A 23,085-nucleotide genomic window follows, 5' to 3' on the forward strand; every position below is an offset into this window, starting at 1 on the left:
TATCTGTAGGCTTATATATCTTAAAAGCACCAATAGCTGGGAGAAACAGACAAATTTGCCTAATTAAGCCACTAAATTAGCCCATTTTCACTCATTAAGAGGCAAGTTGGAAGGAAAACCTACAGTCTCACAATGGCCTTCAGGCAAGGATAGGACAGCCCTATAGTACTGCAGGAGAGCACCAATACACAATAATACATAGTACACAGCAGATGAGGTTCAGAAGCCTGTGAAACAGGGATTCTTAGTTACCAGTTTTCAATGTTGTTTGTGTTTCAGGTTCGTATTCAGTGATTAGACAGCGAATCCGCATTTCACAAATGTTTTCTCAAGCAAAATCACAGATTAGACATGAGGGCCACAGCTCAGCTCAAGATCACAGAGTCCTGGCCCAGATTTCTCAGGTGTAAAGAGTATTTAATTTCGCACTCCACTTCCTTTAGAAGTTTTTGTGTAGCCTCCATTGTATGGGACCAGGATGAAGCCCATGTTGTAGAGCTTTAGAAGTGATTTACAGTATCTGTTTATTTTGATGTTTTGCCTGGTATGCAGTAGTTTGGTTTAAGCTGGGTCCGTTAATTCAGCTGGAAGCACAATAAAATGCAGAACTCCTATTCTTACATTACATGCAAGTTTCTGTGCATATGGCAAAGAGCATAGGGTTTAGGCCAACAAATGTCAAGATGAAGGTGTCACGGATGACGGAAGGGCAAGCCGTGGAATGACCAGGAGAGCAGCAGAGACCCTATGCTTGGCGGCAAAAAGGGCAACATGGAGGATAGCCCAGGCTCAGGGGGTCAGACGATGTTGGTATAGAAACCTTTGCCCTCAGGCCACTGATGTGGGGTGACCTGGTATTAGGCAGGTCTCAGGACATCCGTACCCTCAATGCTGAGCCAGGAGCAGAAGTAAATAGGCTTCACAACAAGACACACCAGAAAGACATGAATAATCACAGGGAACTAGGAACAGGACAGAAGTAGAGCGCCCTCTAGGTGTACAGGGCGTGACGAGCGGGCCAAAATTAATCTGATCTCACACACACGCACGGGCAATTTAGAGACGGCAAGGAACCCAGTCCAGTCGTCATGTCTTCAGAAGTTGGGAGGGAACTGGGACCTGTGGCGAGAACCCACAGGGGCTCTACACAGAAGGATCCCTGGTCTGGAATAGAAAACAGGACCCAAGGGCAGCTGTAACCACCTCGGCCCTGTGACAACCTTCACAAGCATGAGCTCTATTAATGTAGTTAGACCAATAAAATAGTTCCAGATGGTGGGTGCACATAACTTATTGTTAATAACAGTGCGTAATCTTTTTGCAGTCTTCTAGTATCTTGACAAAAGTTGCAAAAGTGCTGCATGAGGTGATTTTCTGCAATGACTATCATGCAGCGGTCTCGGCCCCTGATTCTGGAGCGCCCCAGTCCAGACTTTATTATCGGCCGTTTCTAAAGGTCTGGAGCAATTGGACTATACTGAAGTCAAGAGGCGGTGCCTTGATTGAAATAATTTAGAGAAAAAAAGAAAACTCCAAAAATAATTTAAGTTGTGTAAGCATTCTCATCACTGCCACTGAGCTTGTGCTCAGTTTATACTGGAATCCATACGACTGTATATTATCATTCCTTGGTAAGATGGGTAACATTTGTCTTGCAAAAATAGATTTCAGAACAATAGTCTTTGTTCAATAATAGTATGCCTGTGTCGTCTCAATTGAAGAAAGACTTAGATTTAATACTGAAAAAATGTAGGTTAGAGGGTGTGTGTTTGTATATGCAAGGCTGTATGAACACGGCTCTTGTCAGCCTACTTTTTAGGCTGATATTTCATTTTCAGGGAAGCACTTAAAACTTGAGCTTCCCAAATTCATTTTGTAGTGGCGAAGGCAGGACACGTTAATGCCAACCCAGTTTACAATCTTATTTTTAAACCCCAGTGAAATCCATACACGACCATTCAGGTATTTCACGGATTCGAAAAATGCCTTTTGGATTCTAATAGGGAAATTGGACAGCTTCCAGAGTGCATCTGTGTCCTCGGTTAACCCTGTTACCCATATGGTTTCATACAACCCTGGTGAGATCACTGAAACGCTGAAGGAAAAATGTCTGGAGAAAGTTGAAAGGAAACAAAAATGGGAAAGAAAGACATGGTTTAAGAACTGATAAAAACAAGTAAGTTTGTCTTGTGCAGATCACAAGGAAGATAGCTTCAAAAGTAAGTTAAGGTTATTTCCTGCTTGTTTCTGATTAGAAGTAGGCCACATAAAATGCACTTAGTACAGGATAACAGTGCAGATGACAGGGTAAAATGGACTCCATAGTAAAAAGGAAAACAAACCTTTTATAAGCAATCTTAAGTAAAGTGTTTTTTAAATTGTATTATCCTTTTCAGCTGTGCTATCCACTTAACAGGGGTCTGATAACTATGCAGACAAAAACATTATCTCTCAAATGTTATTTTGAAGGAATATTGCAATAAAAATTAATGATCTTTGTTTATATTGCTAATGAGAGACATATTCATTATTGTCGTTGATTCATTGAGAAAAAAACATTTGGACAAAAAAGGGTGATGGAAACTTAAATCTAATTGTCTTTGTGATAAAGCATCACACCAAAGGAACGTTGTTTGTTTGAAGAGTGTTTTGTTTTGTTTTTAGGCATGACTGTTAGCTTATAGTTTCTCCAAATACAGCTGTGAGACTTAGTCAAGGCTTTTAGAAAACTGTTTTTTTAAGAAATAACGTGCCCCGATATAGCAAAGTTTAAAGTTCTGAAATCCTAAACAAAAGACAGTAGTTTAGTTTGACTAGGTAAGCCCAGCGTATGCACATTTGAGTTTGAAGCCATTTCAAGCAAGACGCTAATGTGAGCAATACCTGCAATACTGGAAAGTTAACTTCTTTTTTTATAGACAGATGGTCTTGTTCTTATAAAGTCTGTTTTGCATTGCAACAGAAATATTTGAGATGAATAAAGACAAATGTTCCAGTAAACAGATCTTTATGTACAAATACACCCTACAGGCGTCCAGGTTTAAAGACACATAGGAAAATTACCTAATTTGTATGTGTTCCTTGGCAGCAGTCTATAGGTGTTTTGTTTGTGATTCAGAACAAAGCTGGAGAAATCTGCCCCGACCAGTTGGCAAGGACAAGGTCTGAGTGCCAGGCACTAAGCTCACCAGTGCCGTTGTAGGACGCCTCCTTAGGGATTTCACTTTCACTTATCTGGTCCAGTATCACAGTCCTTCTCTATGAGATGTGAACAAATACAACCATAAGCAATTCTCATCCTTTCTATGAATCTAAACACCATGCAGTTAAATTTTGTATAGCTGCCCCGTGACTTTCTCATGGTCACAGTTGCATTGATCCTCCTGTTCAGAAATGCTTTTGCTCTTACCTCTGATATTTAAACGACTATTGAGTGTGACATTCTGAAAAGTTTTAGAAAGATTTTGACAACCTTCTTATTACAGGACAGAGAATATTGAAGGCCTGGTTTGTCCCTGTCTGGCAACCCGTTCAATGAATTTACAGTGAATTGGGCTCTCGACAAAGTGGAGGATAAGAACCTTTTGAATCGATTTGTGCGAAACTAATAAAAAAGAGCCAATTAAATGGTTATTTCTTGTGCTGTGCTGTCCTGCATACAGTATAGCAACATCTCACCTCAGGCATCAACTAGGGGTTTAAAATTAACGCACAATTTGCTTATTGTGTGATAACCTTGGGAGAACAGCACAACAATCATGTGGACTGCCTGAAAGCAGCAAGTTTACAAGAAAATGCATCTGGCCACTCGGAAATGTTACACTCCATGCCTCATTTTAATTAATGTCTGATATGATCCAGTAGTCTGTACTCGAACAGGATTTGCCTTGCCGAAGGCTTCATGCTTGTTTTTTCTATTGCAATGGAAGGTACACTGGGAACATGTTTTTTTTTCTCTCTCTGAAATCTCTTATTGCTGCTGCAATTCAATGAAGATCCACCAGTATTGTCACCAGTATTGCACTTGTCATGCTGGTTAAAAAGAACAGTGAGTGCATAAAATGTGAGATTACAATAGTGCAAGAGTGATCACCTTTCAGTCACTTGTTTGGCTGGAAAGAAGCTGGTCTGCTACTTTCATCAGGTTGTAACCTTTACAAGAAAAATTCCCACTGCGTCCCTTCCTGACCTTGTTTACTTTGAAAATATGTTGCATATTATCTATAGCACACAGATGTTTTCTGTAAGCTTGTTTACAGTATATGCAGTGTTTACATACAAACTTGGTATTAAGTTTATGTTTTGTATCTCAGATTTTCCATTTGTGATTGTTAGATGTAAACACTGCTCTGGATTGTTACGGTCCCACTAATTCTATAGAGACGACAAGATATTTTAATGCTGCTCCAAGATCAACTTTAAAGACTTTTTTTTAAATCCATTTTTAAATGTGGCATGATACTTAAGAAATCAGTCTTCCTTATTTATGTGATGTTTAATTTCTTGTTGTCCACCAAAAGTTGCAGTCAACGATACATGCAAGTGTGTTTGTTGTTAGGCATAGATGCAAATGTAATAATAAACCTATTTACATAATTAGGTTTTAATAAAAGCTAATTATACAGCGAAGCGCTGTACTGTATATATTGCAGCTGCTGCTCTTAACTCACATCCTAACCTACAGGAATGTTCATTTGACTAATTCTATATAAAACATAAAAGTGCAGAAAGCATCCAATTGTTTGTTTTTTTTTCCTTTTGAAGATTCAGCCATGGATTCCAGTCGTAATTGATTTCTGTAGCAAGGAATTTATCAGCAGTATTTTCCTGGAATCTTTCAATAGCCAGCATAGCTGAAGAGCTGCCATTCTGTGGTACAGACCATTCTCATTGGGATCCATCGTAATAGTCTCATTAGGGAAGGATGTTCTGCTACTGTCCTCTGTGTGCAGAGTAATGCCATTGATGTTCAGCCACCTCCACAGGTTGCCTTCCTCAGTTCAAAGAACATGTTAAGTGGTATGTAAAGACTAGTATACGCAGTGGAAATGGAGGTCACTTAGTTCGGTCAAGTTTGGAACTGGGTACAGGGTGCAAGCTGATGGGGTTCATTATGATGAGCACAATCAAAATTATTGTAAAATGTTAAAACATGAGAAGTGTAGCAGCCTAGTAAGCCTTCGTTTGTATGCTTTTGTCTCTGGAGTCAGTTTCTGTTGTCTGTCTTTTGTGTTCAAGGCAATGGGAGAGGCTCATTGTAGGCAAACAGAATACAGTTAGAGTGGTGCGAGCTTAGTACAGGGTCTCTCGGAGTCCCAGAGCTGCAGAATGTGCTTTTTATCTTTCTCTTACATTAGCCAGTTGAAGGCTCACTTCTGTGATGTACGGATGTCCTGTCACCCCATGGCTCTGCTGTGAACCTCGGGCCCTAGGAGAGAACTTCCTTTGTGCGACCGGATACGTTCCCAGCCTCAAAGCAAAGTCCGATTCTTGAAAAGCTACAAGAACTGACTCGTTTCTCTTGAACAGAGAAGATGACATAGAGGGCCTGATTCAGGCATTGGTACTAATCATATTTATTCTTTGCATTTACAAAGCAATTGATATCCCACAACTTCCCAAAGATTATAGAGTACGTACAGGTGGGGACCTACCTCATCCACCACTACCATCGCCTATCTAGGCAGCAACTGTGCACCACCAGCCACGCTGGTACAACAGATTGGGTGGAGAAGAGAGAAGCCACTTCACCAGTTGAATTTAGGGGGGACTTTAGCTCGGCCAGAGTGCATCTGCCCACAGCAGAATTCAGACATCACTTCAGGGTTAACAGTCCTACTCTTATGAACAATGGCACGGGAATTTTAATGACCAAAAAGTCAGGACTGCTGTTACATGTCTTATCTGAAGAGCAGAACCTCCTACAGCACTATCCTGATCACCATACAGTTGCGTTCCTACTAGCTCAGAGTGAAGAGTGCCACATATTGGTCCATCACCCCCACCATTGTACTGCAGCAACCTGGTTTACCTTAGGCATCAAGAATACTAGTACCGACTAGGTGCAATCTTGATGATCTGATGAGATCAGGCTAGAAGGTGGTAAAATCTTTAAGGACATTGAAAAGGTCAATCCTGTGGAAATGTTCAGACGTACAAAAATAATCTGATAAAACTGAGATGTCAAAGCTGATACCCTGGTGTCTTACAAAGCGTGACTGAATGAGATCCTCAGATCGGTTAGCGCCTAACAGCCAAATGAATTAGATGGCCGGATTGGCCTCTTCTTAATTGCAAACTTTACGTGCTTTTGAGAATGATATTGTTCCATAGTTACTGCTTCTGTGGATGTGTGCCTCTGATTCCATTCGTTACTGCAGTAGTTCAAAGAAAGACAGACTTCCAGATGACAAGTCAGCTGATAAAATTATGTACGCCAGTTGAAGGTGAAATAAAGATCATATTTTATAGACTTGAGAGTTGTTTCAAGTAGGTGTGTTTTTTTTTTTAAATACGTTTTTTTTCTCATTTTACTCCACTGATTACTGTCCTTTTCAATCACCTGGTCTAATTGTTTTCTCCTCCCACTCCACTGGCAATAATTCCTAGCCCTTACTCTGCCAGCCTACCTGTGGTGGAGATCAATGAAGTCATCAGTGACACACTGAATAGGAGGGCACGTTGAATGGAGAACAGGACCAGGACTCCTGCCTCCTGCTCTAAAGTCTTAAAAATGGAGACAAAAGTCTTTTAAATTAGTTGCAGACTGTTTTTATTTAAAAATAGATTTTGATTCATTGTGGGGTCGGTATCTCTCTGATACGTGTGTGTCGTTTTACAGACTTATTAGTAGTAGACACTAGATGGTTCTGTTTTATCTCATTATATTTTTTGGCGTATTTTCTGCTGGGACCAGGTGGAAGTACTTCAAAGGAATACCAATGGGATTTAGTACTTTAAACCTTTTTTTCCCCTCAGAAATTGAGGAATATCCATTATTTTTTTTTGTGTGAACTCAGTGGGTGTATTGAGCCTGAGTAATTGAAATCACTCTTCCTTCATGTGAATGGGGGGTATTTATGTATTCATGCTATTTAACATGTGTTCTAAGGGCGGCCTTTGATTTTCATAATTAACATGCTCCATTCCACATTTCTTGTTTTTAAGACTGTCATACCAAGACTAAGGATAGGAAAAGCTACTGAATTGGAAAAAAAATCTTATCACATTAAAGAGGTTTTTAGAATGGATTTATTTCAGGGGTTCTAGGGGATTTTAAGAAGAAGGGTTGGTGAGTTTAGTTTAATGTGCAGTGTCTCAATGCACTGCCTCTCCAGAGGGTTGTGCTGAAATCTTAGGGGTTAGATGTCACTGTGGTACACAAATGCAGCGAACAATGCTTTAATCGCTGTGCTCCACAAATTAGTCCTGAAGAGGCTCAGTGCACAAATCTTTCATCTCAAGAGAATGGGTTGCTGTCTAATGGAGTTCTCTTGAGGATGGAGCCCTCTCGCTTTGCCTTAAACCTCAGCGGACAGTTTTCATTCCCACAATACCTCTAATTTGGCATAATTTTTTCACAGATGTTTGAGAGAAAGTCTGTAAATAGACTTTTTATTTATCCTTTATCTCATTTGTGTATCTCCAGTGGTTCTCATTATTCTTTATTGTTTGTTACACAGAGTTAAGCACCTGCTCAGGTACAGTTCTCTAGGTGTTGAACGAGACCGTTATTAGATAGAACTAGAGAGAGCTGGGGGGAAGGATCTACTTAGAATTTGGCTGGGATTAATATGAATACCATTAGAAATAGTTTTGGTTTCTTCAAAATAAAATTTAAATGTTTCAATTTAATTTAACACCCTGTGCATGTTAATTGGTGACTGGCTCCACAGTGGGCATGTTGGAGGGGACTGTATGTAGTCTTCTTCCTCCTCATTTGGACTGTTGCAGTGAGTCTGGCTGGCTAACATCAGGAGGAGAACTGAATTTAGGAAACGTTAACCAGATCAACAGCTACTCAAGTTGTTTGAAGGTCGTGGTTCAAAGTTAATCGAATGTGCTACTCGTTGTGTGATGGATAGCAGATACCTAAATGAAAGCAGAAACTAGCATTTTTGAATTGAGATGGTGTTTGTTCAACTGCCTGATTATTTTAAAATACAATGCTTGTTTTAAAGCTTATAAACAATATCCTGTACAAGCTTTGACTCGGTTTGACCTGCTATTACATCTTAATTAATTCTATTTAGTTTTGTTGCTCAAATCCCTTTTTCCTTCCTTTTCTAACAAACATTCCACGTATTTCTTGTGTAAAATTAAACATAACTTTTTTTTTCTTTGGGCTGACAAAGACAAAAGTTAATTGCTTCTTTCTTTTTAAATGGAGTTTGAATTTGTGAAATTGGAAGGTTTATGAAAGCTAAATCACAGGGAGCTTAAATTACATTCTTGTGATTAAATATTAATAAATCAATTAAAACATAAGCTGAGTATAATATTACTTTTTTTTCACTGAAACCCTGGCCATTAATGATTCATTACCATATGTACTGGCAATTATTCTGTTCTTTTGTTATTTTTTGCTGTATGTTTTGCTCTGAATTACTGAACAGAACTACTAGATTCCACCAGTCATTTAACCCTCTAGTGGTTTGCTTGTGAGACATCGCTTAGTGTATTGACAAAGAAATTAGAGATTTTCACATATGCAATTATGTGATAAATAATATAATATAGAGGTTTATGCTAAAATCTGGTGATTTTTTATAGGTTCCTCTGCATACAAATAGTGGAGTGCTACTGAAACTGTGGCTGGGTTTGAATTTTACTGATTCTCATAAAATGGTAAATGTTTTTTTTAAATAAAGTAAGTGATCATGCACAGCTTGTGTCAATTTTAAAAATCATAATTTAAAAAAATAGTATCATGTCTTATTTGTAAAGCTATAGACGTCTGTGAAATTGTGCTCATTTAAACCTGATTTATTATTATTGAATACACACATGCAGTAAAGATTGTAGAGAGGTTGATTATTGATTGCTCTTAATTCCTTGCTGAAATGTAAATTTTTAAGTCATATCTTAGCATTTGTTTCTAAACATCATACTACAAGATGCTTGGGTTTACTTTACTGATTTGATTAGGCTCATATCATTATACTTCTGCTGAGTTGTAAGGTTAACAGATTATCGACATTTTCTTAATCTCTGATGCTTTACAATATAATATTTTCACAGTGGGAGAATCGTGTTTTTCTAGAGAAACGTCTGTGTGTTACCAGTGTGTACAGTGTTAAATCTGCACAGTAATTTTACACTGCCTTGTTTTCCTTATTCTAATATTAGCTGTGGTATACTTAGAGGTTATGTGCCCAACTGTATACAAGGTGGTATTATGTGAGACTTTTATCTGCAGTTCGTTTACTGTTCTTTTCTTTTTCTTTCACTTGTCAGGATTTTGAACAGGCGCCAACTTAAGTAGACATCAGAACTCGGAGGCTTCTTTAATATGCAGCAAGTTTTAAAAACTTGTTTTTCTAACCCTTGATTTACTGCAAGTAAATCATACCAGTGCTGCCAGTGACTGTAACCATGTTGCCATTGACCTCAAAACCCTGTTTTACATGTTGGCCCTATAAACAGTGAAACACAGATGGGTGATCCACTGCCTCGCCTGAATGTTTTTGAATGCCTTGCTTATTCCAGTTTTGAGAAGAGATGTGCCACAGGTTGGGTCAGTGTTGCAGAAAAACTTTATAATACAGGTACTGTAGATTTCCTACAATGTAAGTACAGGTAAATACACTCATTCACTCTACTAATAGTGTATTAAACAGATTAAGTATATGTGACTACAGAAGTTACATGTAACTTTTTGATAAGGACATATACTGTAGTTTGCCTAAGTTACAGTACATCTTCAAGTAGAATATAAAGATATATTCAATATTCAACAATTGGTGACTATGCATATATTTAATATGATACACTATATACATAAATACATATCTTTTAAAACTTTATAACTATTTCTAATGATTTATTAAAAACTGTTGAATATTGAATTGTACATAACTGTAAAGCAAACTACATGCTGTATCAAAAGTACAAGCAGTTTACAGTAAGTTTATATCTTTGGGAACAAAATGTATCCGTAACTACATGTGATTAACTTAATGTGCTATTAGTCGAGTGTAATCATACTGTACTTACTGTGTAGGTAACACTGTATTATAATGTTGTGAGTTGAGCTGCTGACATTTCCCATTCATTGCAGATCTATTTCTTTCTGTGACATATAAACAGCACAACAGCAGAATTCGCCTTGCTGCCATCTGTTGAACTCGTGAGGCACTCGGAAATTGAAATGTCTCTGTTTTGATGAAGAGCGTCGATAAACAGAAAGATATAGCAGAGCCCAAGAAACAAAGAGGCAACAGCAGCACAAGGATGGATATGATCAAAAAGAAATAAAAAGAGAAGAATACAAAACACATTAGTCATAAACACATCTTGCAAATATATTTATACATTTGGGCAAAGCAATGTTTTAAAAAAAATGATTTCAATGTCTTTCCTCAAGGCTCAACTAACATTGGGAAAAGAAAGATTTCACAGAAAGTTGTTGAAGTTAATCAACAACATATAGATCTACTCGTGGTAGTGTTGAGTGCTGAGAAGAGATTCTCAGTCTTTATCCTATCCACTGTATTCTGCGTAGTTTGATAAGTGACAAATGGGCGATCCTTACCGCGTTAACCCTAGGACTGTTCGGAAGTTTTACCACATAACTTAGCAGCGATTTCATCTTTGGTCTCTATATAATGGATATATTAGTGTACAATGTGCATATATTCATGTGGATTTTCATCTGTCAGTTCCTCCCATCCTTCAGCTGCTGTAAGGTGGTGCTTCTCTGACCAGTTTGATTTTCAGAGGCCCCGACTGCAGCAGTTCTGCAGAGGGTGAGTACACTTCGCAGGCTGAGAGGAGTGCATTGGAATGGTTTTACTCTGTGGCCCACCATGTCCATCACTTCCTGCAGCTCTGTCCCATGCTGTAGTGATGTGGAAAGTGGTTAAAAGCAGTGTGTGGAGGCAGAACCACTATAAGAACTAATGACGAATTATGTGTGGTGCTGAGGAGGGTGGTTACACTTCCACTGAATTTGATGTTCCTTAAGCAACCTGAGGAATGAGGTATCAGATTTGAATTTTACGTCATGAGTTAATAAGAACACGTGATGGTTTCTGTCCCAAATGATGTAAGATTTTTAGAAGTAGCACAAAGTGACAGGAGCATATATTTTTGGGGCTAGAACCCATGGGTGGAGGGGGGGGGGAACTGACATCCTGTTAGGTGTTCATTCCCTTTCAAAACCATTTTTAATGACATCCCATATACTGTATAATGGACTGTTTAGAACCTAAAAGATTATCAAGAGGAGTTTGAGAGTGATGAAGGGATAGTGCAGGCAATAATCAAGGATTTGGTGGCTTGGTGTCTTGTCCAGTAAAGACTCCAGGCTGCTGCTGCCTGTGCCCAGGAATAAGCAGCTTCCTAAAAAAAAAGGTATGGATGGATGTTTTGTCCTGTTTGTTTTCTTCTGGTAGTAGTCTTGTCAATGTGTAAGCTCATATTTATTAATGAGATTTGAGATCATTAGTTGACAATACTCTTTAGCCTTTAGGTCAGTCATTGAGGTGATGCCAGACGTTGAGTGATCTATACTGTATGTGGTCGTGTGATAAACGTCCATAAATCTGTCTCGTGAAACTGTGTTACATCAATATCTTAACTACCACTAGCAGTGTGAATCGTCTCAGGGGGCAGTACATTTTTATCTTCCTAGGAATCTGATGGAAATTGGAAAAGGGGCTTTTTACTGTAGATTTTCTGCCCTATTATTTCTGGCATCTTATACAAGGTGGTAAAACGTACTGAATGACAGTTCAGTCCTCTTTCAGAAAATAGATCAAACTTTCAGTGAATTAGCACTTTGTTGGAGCAAAAGCTTGTTTTTAAGTGTTAAACTGTATTTGATAACCTGCTTTTATTCATCAGTTGCCATGATTATACACATTAAGGATGGAGATGGTCCACCTTTTTGATCGCAGTCTGGAACAGCTCAAAACCTTGAAATATCTGCACAGTGTGAATCACGAATGCACATGAAGTCCGTTTGAGATGTCCACTTTTTGTTTTGCTTTGCCCAGCTGCCCCTGGAGCTTTCTGCTCCTTGGGGCTTGATGTTTTCTAGCGGAGCTCAATGGGCGAAGTGAACTGTCCACCAGAAACACTTCGCAGGTGGGGAAGCTCTCTGCAGTCAGAATGGGGGTGATGACAAGGTCCATATGGCCTGGATCCAAGATGGGATCCCACCAACATTAGTCTATCACAAGGGCCACAGCCACGTGATGCACTGGCAGAGTTGTGAGGATGCGAGAGGGGACTGGGTTGAAAATCAGTCTTCCCCAATGTGAGATCCCCAACTATAGGGGGATCTCACCAAAGAACACTGTTCTTGTTTCTTGTATGGATCCTTTGGGTCATTCTTGCTCTGTTGTTTAGTGCTTTGCGTGTATGTCAGGGTCAAGAGCTATAACATTTAGTATAGGCTTCTATCACTTGAAGTGTTGTACATGTTTCCTTTACCCTTGTGTGGAGTATAATTTATAAGGCAGCAGGAGAGAAGGGCAAAATTTACTTAGGGTCTTCTTGAGATATTTTGTTCCCGTAGGTTTGAGAATGCATTTTAAAGTCCCTGTTACAGGAACAAAAAAAAAAGGGAAAACGTTTGTGCCGTTTTATTATTCTGAAATCACTTAAAAAGCCAGGTGTTCATAATAACCTCACGCAAGTCGTTGGCAATGAAGAAAATCGAGAGCAGAGGTGCAAATATTTGACAAATTATGAGCAGCCTCAGCACAGAACCACATGATGGGCCATGATTGTGACAACACATTGAAATGGTTAAAGTAAATGCTTTTCAGTTCTCTGAGACAGAAAATGCTGCCTGTCATCTTGCTCGTTCTTGATGTGCATGATATCCATGTTTTTCTTTTTTCTTTAGAACAGATACAAATACACTGCGTTCAGAGTTCTCATCTAAGGGGAGAAGTGATGAGCTATATATAAAAATAGGAAGAAATGCATGTCAGATTTAGAATCCATCTCTGTTGTTAAAAGACAGTGCAGTATATCTATATCTAGAGTCAGTTCCAAGAACTTGGGTGTTGTCTGAAATTTTACCCCTTTTTAGCTAGTTGCTTAATGTGCATATGATACAGTGGAGGTTAACAGGGGTTGGAAACAAAAGGAAACTCCTTCATTGCTGCCTCATCCAGGAGGTTCAGAGATTTCCTGGGGGTGCATAATGGGTCATCAGCTTCAGTGTGACTCGAGAACATATTCTTTACACTCAAGTCACTGTGCAAACCCACACCTTCTGTTCTGATCCCAGTCTCAGTACAAATTTGTCCTTGAGTCCTAATATCTGGGATGAGATAGAAGAAGTTGGCTGCCTTTGAATTTTGAGACACATCTTTAGGAGTTTATAGGTCTTAATCAAATATCCCTGAAGCCTTACTTTGTAGTTGGGTTGGTTTATTTTTAAGCTGTTTCTCTATAATCTGAACTCTTTTGTGACAGCTTTAGTCAGATCTGACTTTTCTGGACTCCAAGAGTGGAACTAAAGGCAGAAAATATTCTTCCTGGTGTGTCTTTTCAGCTAAAGTTCTGGATTAATTCCTAGATTGAATTGAGAGCTCCCCTGGCCATCTTTGTGTTACGTTTTTGTACAGCACAGTACATAAAAATTGCTGGACACCAAGGATTATCTGACCTTGAGAAAAGATTATCAAGAAATGACCACTTTCTGCTGGATCCTCGCTGTCCTTTACCTGTCATTTCATGTTTAAATATTTAAAGAAATATATTTATATTAAGGACTAAGTAAATGTTTTTTCCACACTGAAAAATACATAGAAAAAAACATTGTTCTGACTGATGAGCCCTATTTAGGTGTGGTATTTATATTCGGCCATCTATATAAACAGTATAAAATTAAGCCTTTAGGCCACTGCAGAAACAGAAAGTAGCCTTATTTGTTTTCGTTATAAGTGGACGTGACTTCTTTCATACAGTATGTTTTTTTTTTACTCATGAGCCTTGGCTGCTGTCTTCCCTTTGTCTTTCAGTGTGCGTACAGTATGTGCAGTACACAGCATCTACACAATTCACATGGACTCAAATCCAATAAAAACTCATATCTAATAAGAACATCAGTCCAGCTAATAAGTTTTAAGGAGCATCTGTTTATTCTGGACCCCACAAAGGGCCTGGCACACAGTGTCTGGGGTTCACAGTGTCTGGGGTTCACAGTGTCTGGGGTTCACAGTATCTGGGGTTCACAGTGTCTGGGGTTCACAGTGTCTGGGGTTCACAGTGTCTGGGGTTCACAGTGTCTGGGGTTCACACTGCCCCATGGCACCACTTGTTGGACACAAGGCAGCAGCTTGCTTACAACATTGTGTAGATAAAACCATTAGCCCTGGTAAACAGGATTCCTGCCCCTTCCTGGCACAGGAGGTGAGGCAGGACAGGGGAGAGTTTTGACCGGGGTGTTTTCGTGGGGGTCGGGGGAGGTCAAACCTGGTGCTGCCCTTTCCCGAGCAGCTTAAGGCAGCACTGTGAAACAGCAGCCCTGCTCATGCTCTGCCAGTGTTGTGAGCAGCTGGAAAATAAACCGGTGTCTACTTGGTTGTTACTTTAATTCATAAAATCAGAATACAGGCCTTATTGTGTAGTGAATCTTGTGCCACAGAGAAAATCAGACCAACAAAATTAATGGCATCGCATTTGTCTCTTTAACATTACATGAGTATGTCTGCGTACAGTATGGGCCTTTTATGTATTTATTGACAGCATTGCAATTTTATTTAATTACACACAAGAATTGATGGCCATGTTGTTACTGCCGCATGGGCTACATTTAGCGAATGCTGCCAAAAGGCTATATTTGAGCAACACTCTTTCTGAAACCTAAACAAAATATGATTTATGATTAACGCACTTTAAAAAAAATAACCATCTGCGCTTGACTTTATTCATTACTGTTATTTGGCTGTTGAAGTGTTTTTCAGCTTTGATTGAGTGTTTGGTTTATGGAGGCAGTCAGAAATGTTTACCTGTTTCTCAGGGCTCGTGAAGCGAAGTTTCTGTCTTGTGATGACATTGGAGACCTGAAGAACAGAGCAGGAAACGAACACCAGATCAATTCTTGTAAGTAAAACAGATTGATCAATAGCACAGGCACTTTATGAAGAAATTAGAAACCTAGAAATATACAGTAATGTGATCTGTGTGAATTTCATGGAGAAAAAAGAAACCATGAAGGTAGAAGATGTTTTCTGTCTGTCCCCTTATGGAAATGTGTAAAATTACTTTTTTTTTTACCAATCAAAATTCCTCTGTTGTGAAGTGTTCTTTTAACTGTGATTCAAAGATGAAAGTTTCAGTCGTTGTCATGTGATGTCAAACTAATAATATATACAGATATTTCTTCAAAAAAAAGAAAATTGATTTCTATAGATGTGTCCATTTTGTGTAGGGTAAGCTGATTTTTATTGACCGTATTTAAATGGAACTTTTCTTTTTTTTTCCATTCTTGGAGTTTTCTACATTTCAATTTCATAGATTGGTTGGGTTCGAAATATATTTTAAAAAAAGTTAATATAATTAAATTCATATACTTCTAAATGAATGTGAACCTATTAGGTAATCTTGCCTAAAATTAAAGATGTACAAAATCAGCCAAAACTGGATTTTATAAATTGCCTTAAGAACATTTATAATGAGTATTTTATACAACCCCAGTACGAAAGCCAGTCAGGAACATTGGGACACGTCTCATAAGAGTGTTTCTATAATTCACTTTCCCTGTTCTAGAGCAGTATCTCTCAGGCAGGCATGTGCATCGAAATGCTGAGAGACCTGTCTGCAGGATAGAGAGCTATCAGTCTATTTTAGACAGGAGCATGAAGAGGTTGTGGTCTTGAGGCCAAAGAAGACTTTGAACCTTGACAGCCTGTCCTGTGCCACCTGGTGGTGGTGCACAGATACTGCACCAAGCCCGCACACGCAAAAAACATCAAATAAGGAGAATTGAGAAAAACAAATCCCCATGGCAGCCTTTATCTGTGTTCCTGCTAGCCCGGAAGGTAAATGCAGAATTTAAGGTTTTTTTTGACAAAGTGCTCAATTCAGCAGAGTTCTCAGGAGGGCACTGCACTGTAAACAAGGCCCGTTCCTGGAGGCTGTAGGCTCGCAGGTGGGGTTGTCTTGTGTCCCCTGTAGTGGCTGGGAGCCGAGGTGCCGGAGCAGCCTGCGTCTTTCCTTCCAGGCCTGCTGACTGTTTCCAGCAGCGCCCGGTCATTTTGAACGCCCCCTTCGTGGTGTTCTTTTTTGTCTTCTGCGCTGGCGCCTTCCCGCTCGACCGCGGGAGAGAGTGAGAAATGTGCAGTGCGATTTCGGTTTTAAAAAGAACGTCCTTTTTTCTTTTCACAAATAAATACAGATAATCACAGAATAGAAAAGTTTACATGGATACGTATATCCCGCGATGCGGCCTGAGCAGGCCGAGAGAGCCTTGGGGTGGAGGGCGCGCAGGCGCAGCACTGCGGCCTCGTCTCTGCGGGGGACCCCGCTAAGGTTTGGGGATCTTCTGATCCACTGTTTGAGAAGAGAGGGTGAGGGTATTCTCTTCTTACGAGCCCAGAAAGCTGGGTGAGAACGACACCGCCTACATAATGACGACGGGTTTCATTTTCCTCGGAGAAGTAGGCTGGCTTGGTTACTGGGCCTCCCCCACCCCGCTGGGGAAACACGCAGGGCATTTTTCTAACCACTGTCCCATCACTGGTTACTGCAGTTTTTCTTCTCTCATTTCATTTCACTGCTGTTGTTTAAACTCGTAATATTTTTTTTTTGTTTAATTTCAAACACGAAGCAATAATTGCTGGTTCTCCTTTGTTAATTGGTATACACGCTGTCTTGGAAGCAGTCTGCGTACCACGCAGCCTGTGATGTAATAAAGGCCAGATAATGGGTCTCAAATACCGTTGTGCTATAAATCGCTATTATATATAGCGTAAGGCAGCTTTTTTTAGTTTTTATTTTTCCTTGTTTTTGCCGAACAATTTCAATTAAATGCATATTGCAATAGACCATTTGTGTTATATTTTTAGAACAGCAAAACATTTGTCTTTAGTTTCTGACTATCCTACTGTTATTAAAGCACATCTAATTTGGAAAAAACAACGAAGATGTTTTCATTACTGTGAGCTGCAGACTAGTGTTTTTTCCTCCCCATGTCTTCTAAAGAGAAAATGCATTCAGCAGATCAACCTGCATACTGTATGTGTCAAAATGTTGATTTACTGACTGATCTAAAAGGGATTTATTGTCCTGTAGATCTTATTAATTTTTTATGCACTACTTGTTCGATATCCTTTAATACTTTGTCTGCCACCTTCAGTCTTGCATCCTTTGTAATAATTTTATCTTTGGTTTTACTGTAACATAGGTTTACTCTTTACATAGGTCTTTGAATACAGCGTACAGCGTAAACATCTGTAGAGCTTTCCAGTTACACAGACTCAATTTCATTGCATGTAGTCCCAGAAATGGTGAACAAGTAAGGATGAACAAGTAAGGACGAAACAGCAAGCAAGTGTATTTTTCAGATGACTGCTTCCATCCAGGATTTCAAGACTGGCTAATTGATCATTTGTCCTGTCATTCGGTATTATATAATGGGGAGGGACATAAAATTTCTATCACATACTGTACCCCTTGATACGGTTGGAGATGTACAATCTGTAGATTTTTTCAAACAATCTGCTTGGGAATCAGAAAAGCAATAATCGTTTTTAACTAAACCCATTTATAAAAATGCTAGAAATATAAGTGACAAAGCTAAATACTCAAGAGTGTGGTGTTGTCCTACTGTAAATATGAGCCTGTAGCACCATAAGAGCAATAAACAGGTTACAAACAGGAGAAGGTGCTGTAGTTCATCTAGCTCGTTTAGTTGCTAATAGTTAATTGATCTGTGGGTTTCACCCAGCTGTTTCTTGAAAGAAGCCCTGAATGTGCACTACAACAACATGATCAGGTTAGCTTGTTCCATACGTACTCAACCATTTTTTTAAAGATGTGCCTCCTATTCTTACCATAAACGTCCCCTGTAGTTTCTACTTGGGTCTCCTGGTTTGTGTTTCACTGTTGATTCTGAAGAAATCCACTGAGTTGACTTTGTCAGTGCCTTGAGGATTTTGAAAACTTGAATCAGGTTCAGTTTTAGCTTGATAGAGAAGAACATTCCTCTGAGCCCGGAAATGTATCTGGTTGCTCTTTCTCTGGACTGATTCCAGAGAAACAATCTATTTTTTTTGTGATGTGATGATGAAAAGTGCACACAATATTCTAAAAGAGGCCTTATGAATCCAATGTGCAATGATAACATCCCTTTTTTATATTCTGCACTTTTAATAACATATAAAATATAACATTTTATAACACTTTTAATAACATATTCATAACATATTTAATAACAAACTTTCTTTTTGTGTTTTATTGCTTCCCCACATGCTCTAGAAGATGTAAATGTCAGCATAAATACCTAAGTCTTTTTCAGAAGTTTATTCTTTAAGCTTCTTCCTGTTGAAATTTTCTAGTGCGACCTGCATGTACAGTAGTACTGTGTAATTACATACATACATTCAGTGTTATCTGTTAGGTTTTTACTGTTCTGTTTTGCCTAATTACTTTTGATTTTCTTTGCTGTTTAAACAGTGTTTGGTAATGTTTGGCATTATCTGGGAACTTGACAATGAATTAAGCAGAGCAGTGGTAGCTAATACAGATCCCTGTGGTACGCCTCTAATTACATTAAACCATTTTGAGCATTTAACCCTTACCTGTACTCCTTTTTCTATCCATTAACCAGTTCTCTATCTAATTGTATTATTTACCCTGATTACCTGTTTTCTGCAGTTTAGGAATCGATATTTTGAGAAACCTCTATCTAAAACCTTCCAAAACTCTAAATATCATAACATATCCACTTTGTATTCATTACTCCTATTACAGTACTTGCTCAAAGAAGTCTAAAGTTAAATGAGATCTATCTTTTCAAATCCATGCTGATTGTCCTATCTCCGTTCAGATGGACCCTTTAGTTAAGTTCGAATTGTTTCCATAACATTGCTTGTAATAAAAGTCGGAGTTATTGGTCTGTACTTACTTGGTTCAGTTTTATCACCCTTTTTATGGAGGGGTGCTACATTAGCAATTTTCCAGTCCATGGGTATTTCCCCTGTCTTGAGAGCTGAAAGAATATTGTTAACAGTCTGTGAATTACATGTTGTTGTTTACTTAAGAAAAATTGATAGAAGACCCTAAGGCCCTAGAGATTTCTTTAGCTTAAGTGCTTTAAGTACATGTAACATGTCTTTATGCTAATCTTATTTAATACGGAACTTTGTCCTTTCTCCTGAGTCATGTTACCTGTTTTTTTCCTTGGTGGGCATTCCAGTGAAATGTGCAAAATAATATCAGCTATTTCCCTTTTAACATGTAATCACAGTATTATCCTTGAAACAATTTTTTTCATCCTTTACATTTGTTTTACTGTTGTTATACTTGAGTTTATTTTAGATTCCATTGTATAATATTCCTCTCTACCTTAGAATTTCGAAAAATATATTTTATAACCTGTGCTTGCCACTCGTTATTCTCCTTATATATACAGTTACTGTAAATATACAGTACTAATATATTCATTTCTTTGTAGTTCATTGTTCTCTATTGATCATTGTATAACGTACTTTCCTTTCCCATTATTTTTTTAATTGATTTATTAAACCATTTGAGCTGCAGTTTTTTACCCTTGGTTTACTCGCTCCTGGGATGGATGTGTTCTGCGCTTCAAGCACAGTTTCTTTAAGGACTTGAAAGTTACAGTCTGGAAGAGGCCATTTGGCACCTCTAGCTGATTCGATCGTTAGTTAGCCGTCTGACCCAAGGATCCTCAGCCTTTTCGTGAATGGTTTCAACAGCATAACAACATGCTCCATCGCCCAGGAGATGTCCAGTCCAGGTCCAGGACAGGTTTAAACTCATTCAGCAGGTTATCGTCTTAAATTTAACCAGTTTAGGAGTTTTTTCTAGCTCTTTGGTGTCGCTGCTTTACACAGAGCTCCCAAACCTGCAGACCCCCTGGCCCTCTGGGCCTGGGCCTGGACCGCCCAGTGACAGTTCCCCTTCGCTCTGGACTGGTTCTGTATCCACCCAAAACACGAAATGCAAACCGCTGGGCAATGCATCTGTCATTCACGGTGGCATTTAAAGGAAAAAAAACATAGTTCTTTATTAAGGGCTTAAGTTTTAATATGTCTTGATTCAAAAGAATGACCTTATTTATGTGCAAAACGGAATTTCTTCTGCAACATAGTATCATCTTTGTTTAATCGGAATTTTGTTGTGAAGCTCTTGGCATCTCGGATTTCGCAATTAGGCGTGTATTTTTCCATAATTGCACAAGTATTGTTCAGGACGCCAGATTCCTTACTTCTTCACACATCGCGGCATTGTTCCTGTCGTGAGGAGAAAGGAAGGAGTGCAGCATCCCTTCATTTTTTATTTTCTGTTTCAGTCAGGGGTTGGTTTTACCTTGATGTCCCTGAGGTGTTGTTTCTAGATGTTTGTTATAAAAAGCTCCTGGCTGGGGTCAGGTTCACAACTAAATGTGACGCACATTTAACAGAATACCTTCATAAATACTGTATGTTTACTTGGATGATGCCTCTATCCATAGTGACTTATATGTGCACCCATTTATTCTGCTGGGTATTTTATGATATCACCAGGACAAACCCCTTGCTCAGGGGTACAACAGCAGTGTCTCACTTGGGATTTGAACCCACAACCTTCCACTTAACCCTGGCTCCACACTGCTTTCCTATATACAGTGCATCCTAACAGAGCAGTAAACCACTAATGGTAAAAGTGCACTTCTCTTTGACTGTATTGTATGTATGTATTGTATTGTCGTATTATTGTATCATTTTGTTACACTGTGCTGTGTTGACTGTGCTAAGCTGCTGTTGCACTGCAATTTCCCTCACAGGATCAATGAAGTATCTATCTAAAGGCTCCTACAGCTACATTAAAGTCTTTAAACATGAGGCTGTGGTATCATGATTGCCCTAACATTTATTTAGATGTTAGATAAGGGTGATCTGATGTCATTGTACAGGCATGGTAAGTACCATGGTAAAAAGTCTGGCGGCACATCTTCAGTGCAAATATTTTTCTCAGAAAAAAAAATCTTAAAATACAGCGAACAGGAACAAACCTTTTAAAACTTTTTCATTGTTTGTGAAGAATGACATCCTACGTTTTCGTACCTCAGGATTCTTAATCGATTGTGTGAACTCGCTACCACCTTGTTGCAGAAACATGGTACAGTAAACTGTGATAAAAGTCATCGGTTCTCTTGAATCACCACGGATGTGAGAATTGACTTTATCCAGCATGATATCGCCTGTTCCCAAGGTGATCTAACAGATAACAGACCCATTGGCAGAGAAGACCGAGACAGGCACCTGACAGATGTGATCCAGCTGAGGGCTGCTTTTGGAGTTCTGCTATTTTACAGTTAACTGATACTATCTGAGCTTTGCATTAGAATTTACATACCGGAGACATTAATGGTAGGATAAAGCATAATTAATTGCCTTTTAAAACACATTTGAAGCCCTACCTTTTAAAAATTGTAGCTCGTTCTGTAGTACAAAGCAAGTAATTTGCATTAACCATAAAAGGTTATTTTCATAAATGATGTTTGTGCTGCCTTTATTTTTTGCTCTGTCCTCAACTAACCCTCTCCCTTGTTTGATTCTTCTTCTCTTAATAGGTTATCCAGAACGGGCATGTGCTCTTTTCTATCTGATAAATGAGTTCAAAAACAGCTACTGTACCTTGTTGGCGGCATGTCAGGACAGTGGGTAGCATTGCTGCCTCACAGCTCTGGAACCCCGCGTTCAATTAGGGGGGCTCTGTCTGCGTGGAGTTTGTGTGTTCTCCCTGTGTTCATGTGTGTTTCCTCCCACAGTCTAAATTGCGGGGTAAATTCGCTTTTGGTGTGAGAGTGGAGTGGTGTGTTTGTGCCTGGCTACCCCGTGACTCTGTGTTGGATTAGGCGGTTAGAAAATAGATGGATCGATCAGTTTGAATTTGAGTTATAGACACTGTACTGAAGAAGCAGGCCCTAAGTACAAGCTTCCACTGAAAGGAACACAAATAAGAAGCAGTGTTTGGATGAAGAGAAGGATTAATACTTCACTCGCTACTTGGTCTCCACTGTCTGGTTTTTAAGAGTGGAGAGGTTATATGCAGTGAGCATCTCTTGGCATGTATTTAGAAACTACTGTAGTTATCTGTTTAGTTAATTCTCTTTAAGTTAGGCATGAAAATATGGCACTAAAATCCAGTCAGGTGGACACAGGAGTAAAAACAATGATGATAACAGCCCCCTTAATTTGTTTTTAATTTCCATCTGTTTTGGTATATCCTGTTTCACAAACCTTCAAGAGACATTTGTCTCAAAAATTTCAAAACGTGAATATCTAGACATTGTTACACTTCCTGGGCAGTCATTTGTCAAGTTTTGTCTATTCTTCCTCTGATCTTCAGTGTTTTTAAAGACTGGGGTTTTTAAAACTATTTTTTAAAGAGCGGCTAACCGCACCCCATTGTATTTGGGACATATACAGTAGTTTGTGCAATATGTTGCTCCAGGAATCTTGGCAGAAAAGTACCTTGCAGGCATAGTAGATCATTATAATTATAATGTAATACTGCATACATACCTGTTCTGAACCATCAGGTTTCCCAGACCTACACTGGGGGATCACCTACACTGGGGAGCTCTTCTTGGGCATTCAGATGATGCAGATTTCTAAATGCAATCTGTCGCATGCTTGCATTTCAGTTTCGCCTGCTTCGTGCCTCTTTCAG

General features: G+C 39.0%; 1 long non-coding RNA gene across 5 annotated transcripts in view; it reads left to right on the plus strand.

Annotated features, from left to right (window-relative positions):
- Positions 1-23,085, plus strand: part of LOC138216030 (uncharacterized) — a 118,770-nt gene that overhangs the window by 34,444 nt on the left and 61,241 nt on the right. For 2 of the 5 annotated variants that reach the window (XR_011189601.1, XR_011189602.1), the window contains one exon: positions 15,203-15,285. The exons of the other annotated variants lie outside the window; for them this stretch is intronic. This is a non-coding gene — a long non-coding RNA (uncharacterized lncRNA). The remainder of the gene's footprint in view (positions 1-15,202; positions 15,286-23,085) is intronic. 5 annotated transcript variants of the gene reach the window in all.

The sequence above is a fragment of the Lepisosteus oculatus genome, chromosome 5 (genome assembly GCF_040954835.1).
Source record: "Lepisosteus oculatus isolate fLepOcu1 chromosome 5, fLepOcu1.hap2, whole genome shotgun sequence".
NCBI classification, from domain to species: domain Eukaryota; kingdom Metazoa; phylum Chordata; class Actinopteri; order Semionotiformes; family Lepisosteidae; genus Lepisosteus; species Lepisosteus oculatus.